At 40.2% G+C, this 12,979-nt stretch overlaps 1 protein-coding gene across 4 annotated transcripts in view; it reads left to right on the forward strand.

The window, feature by feature from the left end:
• VSTM2A (V-set and transmembrane domain containing 2A) overlaps window positions 1-12,979 on the forward strand; it is a 223,890-nt gene that overhangs the window by 167,616 nt on the left and 43,295 nt on the right. The window lies entirely within an intron of this gene.

Below are 12,979 nucleotides of genomic sequence, written 5' to 3' on the forward strand. Positions count from 1 at the left end.
ATAAGAATTGCCGTTGCTGGGTAGGACCAGTGGTCCACCGTGCCCAGCAGTCCGCTCACACGGTGGCCCCCAGGTCAAAGACCAGTGCTCTAAATTTGTCCTATTGTTTTACATTTTTTAATACTGCGCATTTTTAAATTGGCTTCTAATACTACTACTACTACTTATTATTTCTATATCACTACCAGATGAAAAAAAACACATTGATTTCTTGCTATAACTACTTTGCATGTGTTGTAAACCTATTTCCCCGAGATCATTTTTTGATTGCTTTTTCTTGGGTATAGGGGCAGTATAACAGCGGCACCTAAATGTAGGCACGACAATGAGGCATGCGTGGCGCCAATTCGAAAGGGCATTAAAGGCACGACTAAGCTAGTACAGAATAATAGTGCGAAGCTGATTTGGCGTGCTGGAATTTATGGGGCAGCAGCTTGCACCAGCTTGGTGGCAGGCCTAAGGCGTTGTGCTTACACGAGCCTTTAAATGCCACATTTGATGCTTTTTTTTAAGGTGTGCACGGTACTGGGTGAAACGCCCATGACATGCCCTTGCTTCGTCCACTGATACAGCCCATTTGCTTTTATGTGTCGCATGAGTAACATGCTGGTTTTATAGAATAATGCCTCGTATATTCATGCGTGAATGCTAATTTGTGATATTATTCACGTTCATAAGTGCACCTTTCCAGAAATTAGTGTGTACCATTGCCTCCAAATTCTGTATATCTTTGTTTAATAAAATCTGATATGCCGCCAAAGCTTATGACAGTTTTCAATGATGTACAATAGACAGATGGTATAAAAGAAAGGAACTCCATGCATATAAACAGGAAAGACCTAACACAGTCATTCATAAGGCAATTCCAGCTGATTTACACACGTAACTTAATTGTTTAAAAAGCCTAATTGACACCAATAATTTAGCAATTAACTCATAATTGACGCTAATTGGTACAAATTAAAAGCTACGTGTACAACTTGGAAAGCGTGATTCTATTAAAAAAAAAAAATTGCGCCTGTTCTAGTAGGTGAATTTAAAAAGGGGGCGTGGCCAAGAAGGGCATGGGTGAATTGGGGGCATTCCTAAAAGTTATACAAATTGTTATAGGCCTGATCTGTGTATAGCTTAGGCAAAGGAATTTGGCTTGGTTTTAGCTGGCCTAAATGAGTGCACTTAAATGTTATATGATGCAACGGTGCTTAATGTGATTCTATAAAAGGTGCATGCACCTAGTAGATTTGTACTAAGTGCCGTTCTAGTCAGGGCTAATCTTTTGGGTGCCATACTGTATATAAAATCGGGCCTTTGGTGCCTATATTCAGGACACAATAGGACTGGGTAAACAAGATGAGATTTATTAACGTTTAGGTGCATTTATCCTCTTAGAAGTGAATAAAGCATGAGGATAATAATTAGAGCTTGGGAATGGGTTCCTGAGGCAAACCACAGGAAATCCATGGGAACAGGAAAACTTGTAGCTGGTTTACCATGGGAACGGGAGCAATGCCTTGCTCCCGTAGTAAAAAAAAAAAAAAAATTGCACCTGGGTGGGCATCTCTTCCCCAATTTCCCTCACATCTATTTTATCTTTAGGAGCTGGAACCTCAGCCACGCCATGAAGAAGAATATTCAGAGGCCTGTAGCAAAGCTTTCCTTCTGCTGACGAGTCCCTCCTTGATAAGAACATTAGAACATAAGAATAGCCTTATTGGGTCAGACCATTGGTCCATCTAGCCCACTATTCTGTCTTCAGGGAGGCCAATCCAAGTCGCAAGTACCCAGCAAAAACCCAAATAGTAGCAGCATTCCATGCTACTGATCCAGGGCAAGCAGTTTTTGCGGAACTGGAAATTACATGATGGAGGGCCTTGTTGGCAGAAGGAGGGTTTCGGTGTAGGCCTGTGAAGATTCTTCTTCATGGTGTGACTGAGGCTCCTGCTCCTGTAGGTAAAATAAGCGTGAGGGGAGTTGGGAAGAAGGCATAGAGATGCATGTGGGGGGAGTTACCACCGCTGCTGATGTGTAACTGCGGGAGTGGCTGCTGGACTCGCAGGGGAGGAGGGGCCTGTTGGACTTGCGAGTGGTGGATTCTGTGCTGCTGATTCTTGAGTGTGACAGAACTGCCCGTCCCTGGGGTGATCACCATCAAACTCACATTATGGCCACACAGCCGGCAGGCTAGTAATGCTGCCAGAAAACTCTGAAACTGCATACTTCTGGTACAACCCGTCCTACACAAAGAGAGGCATGTATCCAAGCTCTGATCCAGGGGGTTTTATGTTATCTTTTTTTTTCTAGGATAAAATAATATGATTGCCACGTTACTCGACTCAAATGCACAGTTAACAAGCTAATATAATTTAATTTCAGACATTTCTAGTTTGCTCACTCCCAGAGTAGGTGCAAGATGGATAGAAGTGAGTAAATATAACTAAGACAAAATAATACATTAATTAACAAACTGAGTTTACAGTTTAAGAATGTTTCTGAACCACGTATTAAATAAATGTTTTACCCCCTCCTTTAGAAAGCCGTACTAGCGTTTTTAGCGCCAGTCATGGCGGTAACAGCTCGGATGCTCATAGGAATTCTATGCGCATCGCTGTGCAGCTTTGTAAAGGAGGGCCTTAATTACAGAAAGAAGGATAAGATGGTTGCTGTTTGATATTCAAAGGGAAATTCTTCCAAATATAAGCAGCCAGATACTTAAAAATAAACCTTTCTAGTACTTGCTTTAAATGCATGCCCCTACCAGATGAAATTTTAATAGATAATGAGTTAAAGAAAATAAGGTAATACCTCTTGAAAGCTTGTCAAAGAAAGTTATCTGATTAAATTATTATTACTTGTTTATTTAACTTGTTTTTCTGTAGGGATTTTTCCCCCTTATTCAGAGAACCTGCTTTGACACACTGTCAGCATCTGCTTTTGGATAAGGCAGGAATAAGACCACTTCCTTTTCCTGGTTACAATGAGTCAAACAAGTTCATAATGTTTGGAAAGTGCTTATTGGCCCCTAAAATGCATTAAAATCACCTGATGAAACTTGTAAAAGAGCCTGATAGGGACACACATTTGTTAGATGAATTCAGTTTTAGCATGCCTTCAAGAGACAACCAGGATAAACTGCCTTCACAAGAGTGAGAGACATGAAAACAATGAAGGAGACCAGATGGTGCTCAATCCATTTATTAATAAACCAGACTCGACACAATCGTGTTTCGGCCTCAAAAGGCCTGCCTCAGGAGTCTTGATGTTAATTGATAAAACCATAGGTGTATGAATCCATTTGTCCAAATTTTACTGTAAGATCTCTTTTAAACACCAAAGTAATGGCTAAAGGCGAGTCAAGCAGAAAATCGCATGAAGGTGAAAATATATATGATTAAAGGCAGATTAAACATGATTTTAATTCAAGCGAATGTGTGAAATGAACTGCAAAAAGGATGAAATGAAGCCCAAATGAACTAAAAATGTTTGCTCTTTGTACATATCCCCATATCCTTTTTATCAAAATAGATGGGGCAGGGACAGGGACAAACTTTGACTCTGTGTCATTTTCTAGGGGAGAGGTGCTGGACCCATGGGGGAGGGGGGGCTAGAGGAAAGGGAGAGAAATATTGGACCTGCAAGGAGGAGGAGAGAGAAGGGAAGGGACAGAGAGATACATTGCTGAACCAAGGGAATGAAGGAAGAGGAAGTGAAATACTTAACTGAACATATCAAAGGGTTGGAGGAAAGAAAGAGTGTGAGAGACGCATTGGTGTAAGGGAGTAAGAGAGGGGAGAAGCTGGACATAGGGAAATATATGAAAAAAAGGAGAAATGGTGGGCATGGATGGGAACATGGGCAGGGCCATATTAAAGTGTAGGCCAAGTAGGCACGAGCCTAGGGCCTGAAATGGTCAGGGGGGCCTGCCACCAGAACCACCCTCCCTATTCTGCCACTGCTACTTTTCTTAACCAGCAGCAGCGGCAGCAAACCTTTAAATCAAGTGTCCAACCTGCAGCCCAGCTTGTGCTTCCTGAAACACGGCCTTATCCCTTCCTTTCTTCTGTGCCTCCCTCCGGCGCATGCTTCGTTTCTGGCTGGCTCCTTTGCTGCCTGTTCAAACCCGCGGGTGTTGGCTCCTCTTGTGATCTGCGGCTGCGTCGGAAGCATTCCCTCTGATGTCATGGCATCAGAGAGAAGGATTCCGACGCAGCCGTGGATCGCAAGAGGAGTTGATGCCCGTGGCTTTGAACAGGCAGCAAGAGAGCCAGCCAGAAACGAAGCACGCACTGGAGGGAGGTGCAGAAGAAATACTAATGCTGCTACACAGGGAAGGGGGAAGGGGGAGAAATGCTGCTGCTGCACAGGTAGGGGGAGAAATGCTGCTGCTGCACAGGGAAGGGGGAGAGAAATGCTGCTGCACCCAACTGGGAGAGAGAGGGAAGGAGGGAGAAGGAAAAGGGAGAGGAATGAGAGATGCCAAGTCCATGGGAGGGAGGGAAAAAAGGAGATACCAGACCATGGATGGGGAGGGAGAGATGTCAGGGCAAGGGGAAGGGAAGGAGACAGATGCTAGACCAGGAGAAAGGAAGGAAGGAGTGAGGGAGAGAAAGGAAGGAGAGGAAATGCCAGATAATGGAGGGGGAGTTAGAAGGAGAGGAGAGAGATGCCAGGGCATGGGGGAGGGAAGGGAAGGAGATAGAGATGCCAGACCATGGGGTGGAGTGGGAAGGAAGGAAAGGAGAAGAGATAGATACCAACAGCATAAGGGAGGGGGTGGAGACAGAAAAATGGAGAGAGTGTGAAGCTAAAATGAATCATGCATAAAGGAGAGAAGGGCACACAATAAGACAGTTTATGGAAGGAGCATAGAAAGAGGGAAGATTCCATATGGAATGGGGAGAGGGTGGACAGTGGATAGAAGGGGCAGAGAGAGAGGGTAGACAGTGGATGAAAGGAGCTGATGCTGCATGGAAGACAGGGAGAGGACAGAGCTGGCTAGAAAGAAGAGAGTGAAGACAAGATGATTAAAGCAGAAACGACAAAAGGTAGAAAAAAGATTTTTTGTTGCTTTAGTATAAAATAGTATTGAAGTTGTATTGATAAAACTTTTATAATAGAAAATAAGGTAATATTTTTATTGGACTAATTTTAATAAATTTTTTTTACTAACTTTTAGAGACCAAAACCCCCATTCTCAGGTCAGGACAGTAAAATGTAAGAGCAGTATACTATATTGACCTGAAGGAGGCTATGGCCTCTGAAAGTTAATTGAAAAATGGATTAGTCAAATAAAATGGTATATTCTTATTTTCAATTTTTGTGTTATTTCTATTTGTTAATTTGTAAAGTGGTGATTGTTTGTCAGTTTCTTCAAATTTACATCTGCTATATTTATATTTTGCAGAGTATTAGGGGGGCTATATGCCATTGTTTCTGTGGTGTTTCACTGTATGCAGTTTGACTTCTTGGCGGTTCAGTTTAACCTTTATCTATATATTTCAATTTTTAGTTTGTGATTACTTATTCCATACTGGGTGAGGATGTATCTGTTTCTGTGTTTATGAAAGACATGGTTTTCTGTTAGTGTTGACTAGCCTTGTTTGGCAAAATGCATCAAGCATGGTTCTTAGGAGCACCTTGAATAAACCTGATTTGAATCTCCTTATTTTCGGCCAATCTTATTTTGTTTCATGTTGGATTCTTTGATGGACTGCTTGCTTTGTTGTTTCGTTACAAGTTAACATACATGGGGTGTAACATACTAGAGGAGTTACAAATTTGGTTGTTTATCCGTACATATGGGTTACAATTGGTTGACATAGAGTGAGGCAGTTGAGAGGCATTGTAAACTTGGTTATTAATATAGACTTATTCATCTATGAATCAACAGATTCATCTATGGCTGGACCAAAACAGATTGTCCTTAAACATTAATAAAACCAACACTTTACTCTTTCCCTGAAAAGAAAATCATAAAATAGCGGTTTCTATTAATATACAAGGAGTTATGCTCAAACAAGTAAATAAAATCCGGATACTAGGTATCATTTTAGATGAAAATCTTACTTATCATGACCACATTAGCTACGTGGTCAAGAATACTTTCTACAGGTTACGTCAAATCCGCTCTATTTCAAAATTCCTCTGTCCCAAATCTTTAAATACATTAATTCATTCATTGATTATTTCAAAAATTGACTACTGTAATGCTTTATTCAAAGGAATGGCCCAAAAAGAAATTAGAAGATTACAAATTATCCAAAACACTTCCATCAAATTAATTATGGGGGCCAAAAAGTTTGATCATGTCACCCCGTTACTTCAAAAGGCACATTGGCTCCCTGTGGCACCCCGCATTCTTTATAAATTATCTTTACTCACCTTTAAATCATTGCTATACAAAACTCCATCATTTATTTACAAAGTTTTAATTCCATATTCTTCTCAAAAAACTTTAAGATCGAATGAACAACTTTTATTGGTTATTCCTACCCTTAAAATGATTAATACACGAAGGCAATATATTTTTACCGTTACAGCACCACAAACTTGGAACTCTCTCCCACTTTACTTAAGACAGGAGAAAAATTTTGATAAATTTAAAAGCCAACTTAAGAGCTTTCTTTTCGCTTTCAATATCTAATTGAAATGCCAATTGCTCTTTATAACTGCCGTTCATTTTGTTCAATTGTGTATTTTACTCCCAATAAACTATTTTGTTTTCCCTTTCCCTTTGTATATTACCCTTAAATGTTCTTCCTTACCTATCATAAAATGTATTTCGCTCCCTTCTATCCTAGTGTTTCCTGCTGTAATTGGTCTATTTTTAAAAGATTTTTATATTTTTTATATATTCTTGTTATTGTTTACCTTATATTTATAGTTTATGTACATCGCTTAGTAACTGTGATAGGCGATTAATCAAATAACGAATAAACTTGAAACTTATACATTATTTCGGATAGTATTACTGCTTTACAATATATTTGAACACTTTTATATATGTATGGAAAGGGTTCAGAGTTAAAGTCCTGGGTAAGTAGGTGGGAAAGGAAGGAAGGATTGTTCAGAGATGTATTGGGGTTGCATAGAAGAAAAACTGTGCACTGGCATGCTAATCTTTGTTTTGAATTTTAAAAAAGAAAGAAATATAAGTGGAAATAAAGAAGTAAATAAGAAAACAGATAAATGGGAGCAGGGCATGTGTGGGGCATGGGAGGGGCAGGGCCAAGGGGTCTTAGTGTACTTGTGTGCCTAGGGGCCCTCAAAGATTAATCCTGCCCTCAACATAGGGACACAAAGGGGAATACTGCATGTGGGTAGTAAATGGACACAGAGGGGCAATGCTAGACATGGGAGGGTATATGGACACACAGGGAAGATGGGTAGATATGAGAAGAGTAGGAACACAGAAGGAAAATGCTGGACCTGGGGGGCTGGGGAGGCAGTGATGCTGGAACAGGGGGGATGGGTTGGGAACATAGAATGTTGGTGATGATGATGATGAAGGCAGGGAGATGGCCATAGGGGAAATACTAGAAAAGGAAATATAGGGAGAGAAGGGACAGGAGACTCTAGCGAGTAAGTTAAGACAGAAGGAAATAGAAACCAGAGTCTGAGACCAACATAATTTGAAAAATAAAATGACCAGACAAAAGGTGACCCCCCTAAAAAAAAACCCTTTTATTTTATATTTTGTGATTAGAATATATCAGATTTGAAATGTGTGCCCTGCCAGAGCTGGTGTTAGATATAGCTGGGGACTACAAAACCCACTACCAGACCCTGCCTTCTTCAGCTTCCAGCAGGTTTAGAGCTCTAGTTGCACTTCCTGAACACTATCCCTGTCATGTGTGATATTTATGCTTTGCACAATATAGGAGGAAATACCTATTTCAATTTCTTTGGTTATGTACAGCATGTAAGGTGTGGCTTCTTGGGATTTTGGTTTAATTTATGTTTTTCATTTTTGATCAGCTATTATGGATTTGGCATTTGTGTTCTGTGTGTGTGACCAAAGTATTCTGTTAGCTTGAATTTTCTATGCAGCATTTTGTAGTAATTTGGCTTGTTCAGATTTGTGAGGGGAGGGGAGATGGGAGTTTTGTTGATTCTTGTTCTGTATTTGTGATTTATCAAGTGACAGATGTACAGAATATTCCTTCTTTTTATACTTTAATAAAATAATTTCAATATAAAATCATAACTATTTTGAGGTTTGTGCGGATGGGATCAGACAAAGCTCGCGGGAGGGTACGGGGACAGAGCTTGCTGGGATGGGGTGGGGATGAGGACAAACATTGTCTCTGTGTCTCTAGTAACTATGAATTACAGTCTTATGATTGTGTCTCCTGTTCACCTTAGTGCTATTGTACTGGTCATTATGGGGTTTCAGTACATTCTATTTTTCATCACAGACAAATGAGGAATTGATGAGAGATTTGCCCTATATGTGAATGTGTTCTCTGATATCTGTGGTTTTCCATATACCTGCAGTTTTAGCCACATTCACTAAGGACAGTGCAATAGTATTCAGTACCCTAGACCATAGTTTCTCAACATATGGTACGTGAGCTGCTTGTTGGGGGTACATGGCACTGTGTGGGTCTCACGCCCCCTTCCTTCTTAATGGCCACCACTACCACAGGGGATCCCATGCCCTCCTTCCTTCATTCCCCCCACCGCCGAATCCGACCCGGAAGACTTCCCTCCGATGTCAGAGCTGACATCGGAGGGAAGCCTTCCGGGTCAGCAGGGGGATCCTAGTTACCTCCTTCAGGGCCGTCCAGCTGAGCTGCTCCTTCCGGTCTTCAGCTGCACAGGGACACGGACAGGGGCTCTTACCCACTGCATGTGGCTGACCCAGAAGCCTTCTCCACTATCAGAGCTGACGTCATAGGGAAGGCTTGTAGGTCAGCCATGTGCAGCGTGTAAGAGCCACTGCCCAAGTCCTTGAGCATCTGAAGGCCAGAAGGAGCAGCCCAGCTGGACAGCCCTGAAGGAAGCAAGTGTGGTCCTGGAGCGAGCAAGTAAGGGAGAGAGGAGACATGATAGTGGGACAAAAGGGGGAAGGAGCGAATTGAGACATGGGAGGGGCATGAATTTGGGACAAAGGCTGGAAGGCAGTGAGGGGGGCACAAACTTGAGACACAAAAGGAAGGGAGGGGGCATGAATTTAGGACACAATAGAGGAGGAAAGGGGCACTAACTTGTGACATAGGAGGGAGGGAATAGAAAGGGAGAATTGGTCATAAGTGTATAAATGAGAGGGAAAGAGATGGTGCACATGAGGAAAGGAAGAAAGAGGAATATTGAGTGTGTGTATATATATATATATATATATAGAGAGAGAGAGAGAGAGAGAGAGAGAAGGAGGGAGGGAGGTGGAGATGCATGGGGAATAGAAGGATGAGAGGGAGAAATGTTGGATATGGTGGTGGAGAGGTAACAGAGGGACAGATTGAATGGGATGCAAGGAGGACAAATGTTGAACATAATGATGGAGGGAGAGATGTGGCATTGTACTGGAGAGGGATGATAGAAGGAGAAATGGGCATGGGGCTGGTGGGCAGTGGTGAAAAATGCTGCACATGATCCAGGGGATGAGAGAGAGAGAAATGTTGGAAGTGGCAGTAGAGGAGGTGGGACAGATGCACCCTGGATCTCTCTCTTTTTCTCTCTCTTCCCACTCCCTTTGAGTGAAAAACAGATGAATAGTGAGAGAGAGGAAAAAGTGTTACCAATAGGGGTGGAGGAGAGAGGAAGAAAAGTTGGACTCATGGAGGGACAGAGAGAGTTATTGGTTGGGGAAAGGAATGAGGTATGGAGGAGAGAAAGTGTGCAGGAGGCAGAAAGAAAGAAATATTGGATGCACAGTCAGAAGGAAGTGCAACCAGAAACTCATGAAATCACCAGACAACAAAGGTAGGAAAAATGATTTTATTTTCAATTTAATGACTGAAATGTGTCAGTTTTGAGAATTTATTTCTGCTATATTTCTATAGTTGTTACTGTGGTGACATTGGATATTTTAAAGTCTTCTGATTTGACCTCTTTTTTAAAAAAAACACAAAAACCTGAATATAAATGATAATTAACATTTTCTCTGCATACAGTATGATTTGTGTTTTTTTAATAATTTTGTGGTTACCATTATGTATTTAATAAGATTATATTGTGGGTATATGAAAAATGAATAGAAGAAATTGCATTACAATTAGTACTATTATTATGGGGGTGGGGTCTGGGGTGGGATTGTGGCGGAGCTTGGGTCGATCTGGGGTGGAGCTTGGGCAGGGATAATCGATTGATTTTTGTTAGACTTAGGGGGTACTTGGCTTGAAGAAGTTGAGAAACTCTGCCCCAGACAGGATTTTTGCCTGCAATCTCCCTCAGTTAACTTTAAACATTGTTGTTTTTTTGTTTTGCTTTGTTTTTTAAAGTTAAGTTTCTATGGTTTCTGTGGTTCTCAGAACCAGTTGTTTAGCTATGGCTGTAGCATCTGTTTGTCACACCCCAAGATATGCTGCCTTAAGCAGGTGTCTAGTTGTTTAGTTAACCTGGCCTACTTATATTCTTCATTATGTGAGTTGGTTTTACAGAGGTAAATCATTGCCAATTAAACTGAAAACACAGGCATTATTTTCAAAAGAAGGTGGATCAGAATGTGAAAAACTCCATTGTTTAACGTATAAACCATTTACCAATTTGCAGTGTCTGAGTTGCATTTATTATGGCTTACTACACCCAGAATATGAAATTCAATAATATCAACTTTCTATAAAGTAATCTTCCCATAATAATTAAAAATCATTGTCCATAATAAGCTATTAATAAACTTTATCCAAAACTAATTTATCTATTATCTATTGCCTTATGTGCCTTCATGCTTCTATCTATCTATCTATCTATCTATCTATCTATCTATCTATCTATCTATCTATCATAATCCAATGTTCTTCTATGTATTATAGAAAGACTATAATACTGACATGGTATGATATTATTGCTTTTGCTATAATTTGATTAGGTTATCTCCAAGTTTACTATTCCATCTGTATATTAAGTATATTACGTTGTAAACCTGTTTCTATATTGCCTTGGACAAACATTTCCAGTAAAAACAACAGATTTATAGTTCCTGCTAGAAAAGGTCATCAAAATTTCAAATATAATTTCAGAGCATAGTCTGTCTTGGAAGAAATCAATGATACCTTTTACAAGCAGTCTTTGCTCTGGATTTTGCTCCAGATTTCCAATGGTGTCACATTTCAAGCGCAATACACCATCCTCAGACTATACAGTATGTAGGAACCATTAATTAACTATTGCATCTAAACTAAACCTTAAGGGGCTCATAATCGAAAGAGAAAAACATCCAAAAACCGGCCTAAGTCAGCACTTGGACGAACATTTCTCAAAATCGTCCAAGCGCTGATAATCAAACTGGGTTTTGAACGTATTTCTAAACGACTTAGGCCCTCATAGTGCTGCTCAACGTCCAAAGCAAAACGGGGCGTTTTGGAAGGCGTGTCGAGGGCGGGAGTTGGGCGGGACGTGGGCCGGCTTAGACTTAGTTGTACAGCATGTATAACCAAAAGTGATACAGCCCACGATCGACGGAACTTGGACGTTGTGACTTAGACCATTTGAAACATGGTCTAAGTCACAAAAAGCCACCTAAACTCACCAGACATGCACTGAAAACACATACAACAGACCCCCCCCCCACACACACACTACCCCAGTGGTAACCGACCCCTCCCACCCCACAGAGCTTTGAAATAATCTTACTACCCCACTTCGGAATCTGGGCTCCTTCCAACTATTCTGAAAACATCTGAAAACTTGACTATTCTCAAAATATAACACTTTCTTCCCTCTAAATTCCTCCTCTAACCCTTACTACGGTGTTCCCTCTTTATACTAAGTTCCTTTAAACCTTCTTTATAGTAAGCTCCTGTAACCCTTACTATGGAGTTCCTTCTTCCTACTGAGTTCCTGTAAACCGTGCCAAGCTCTACGATTGTGGAGATGATGTGGTATATAAACTTAAGGTTTAGTTTAGTTTAGTTTAACAGTCATTTAACTGTATCATCACAGATTCCCAGAAAGTGGTTAAAATATGACTTGTTTCCATAAAAGGGTGAAAAAGAAAAAGAAGTTACAACAGCTAATATTTTACCAGAACATGATGTTTATTTGTTTAATACATAGTAAGAGAATCTGGCAAGGAAACTGAAAGGGAAGAAGAGAGGAAGGAATAGGGGAAAAAATTGAGAACTGAAAGGAATGAGATTTTGCTAAAATACAAGGAAAGAAAGATTATAGGAAAATGGAATAAATGAAGGAAATATGATTACAATAATAGGAAACAAAGGCATTCTATTGAACCAGGAGAGACAAACTAATTTGAATAGAGAATGATTAGGAAAAAAATTCTAAATGGCTGAAAGATAAACAAAATTTTAAAAATAATAATTTTGATCATTTTACAGCCCATTTTATTCACATTTTAGAACACAGTTGAAGACTTCTCTCTTTTCTAATATCTGGGTTAACTAATCTATTCAATTTCCTAGATTTTATGTTCACTGTTAATAATCTTTTGTACACCGCGTTGAACTTATGATTACGCGGTTAATAAGCACATTGTTATGTTATGTCATGTGTTATGTTGATGAAAACTCTTTGTGCTCTTTTTACAAAGCCACTGAGCAAGGGACATCAACGTCTTTGTGAAAGCTTCAGGTTTGAAAACAATAATACATGCAAAATGACACCAGCGCAAGGTTTTGAAAATTATAACCAATATTTATTGAATTATTGATTCTATTTTTCCATTATTAGATCAAAAGAACAGCATCATTGCTTAACGTTGCGCTAATGGGAGATCATTAGAGGTGCCAAAGGCTGGCCTTCTCCTAACGGTCTCGTTTTCATATCTCATTTCATTCTATTATATAACTTTTGGTTTAGTGAC

Source organism: Geotrypetes seraphini, chromosome 2 (genome assembly GCF_902459505.1).
Source record: "Geotrypetes seraphini chromosome 2, aGeoSer1.1, whole genome shotgun sequence".
Lineage (NCBI taxonomy): Eukaryota > Metazoa > Chordata > Amphibia > Gymnophiona > Dermophiidae > Geotrypetes > Geotrypetes seraphini.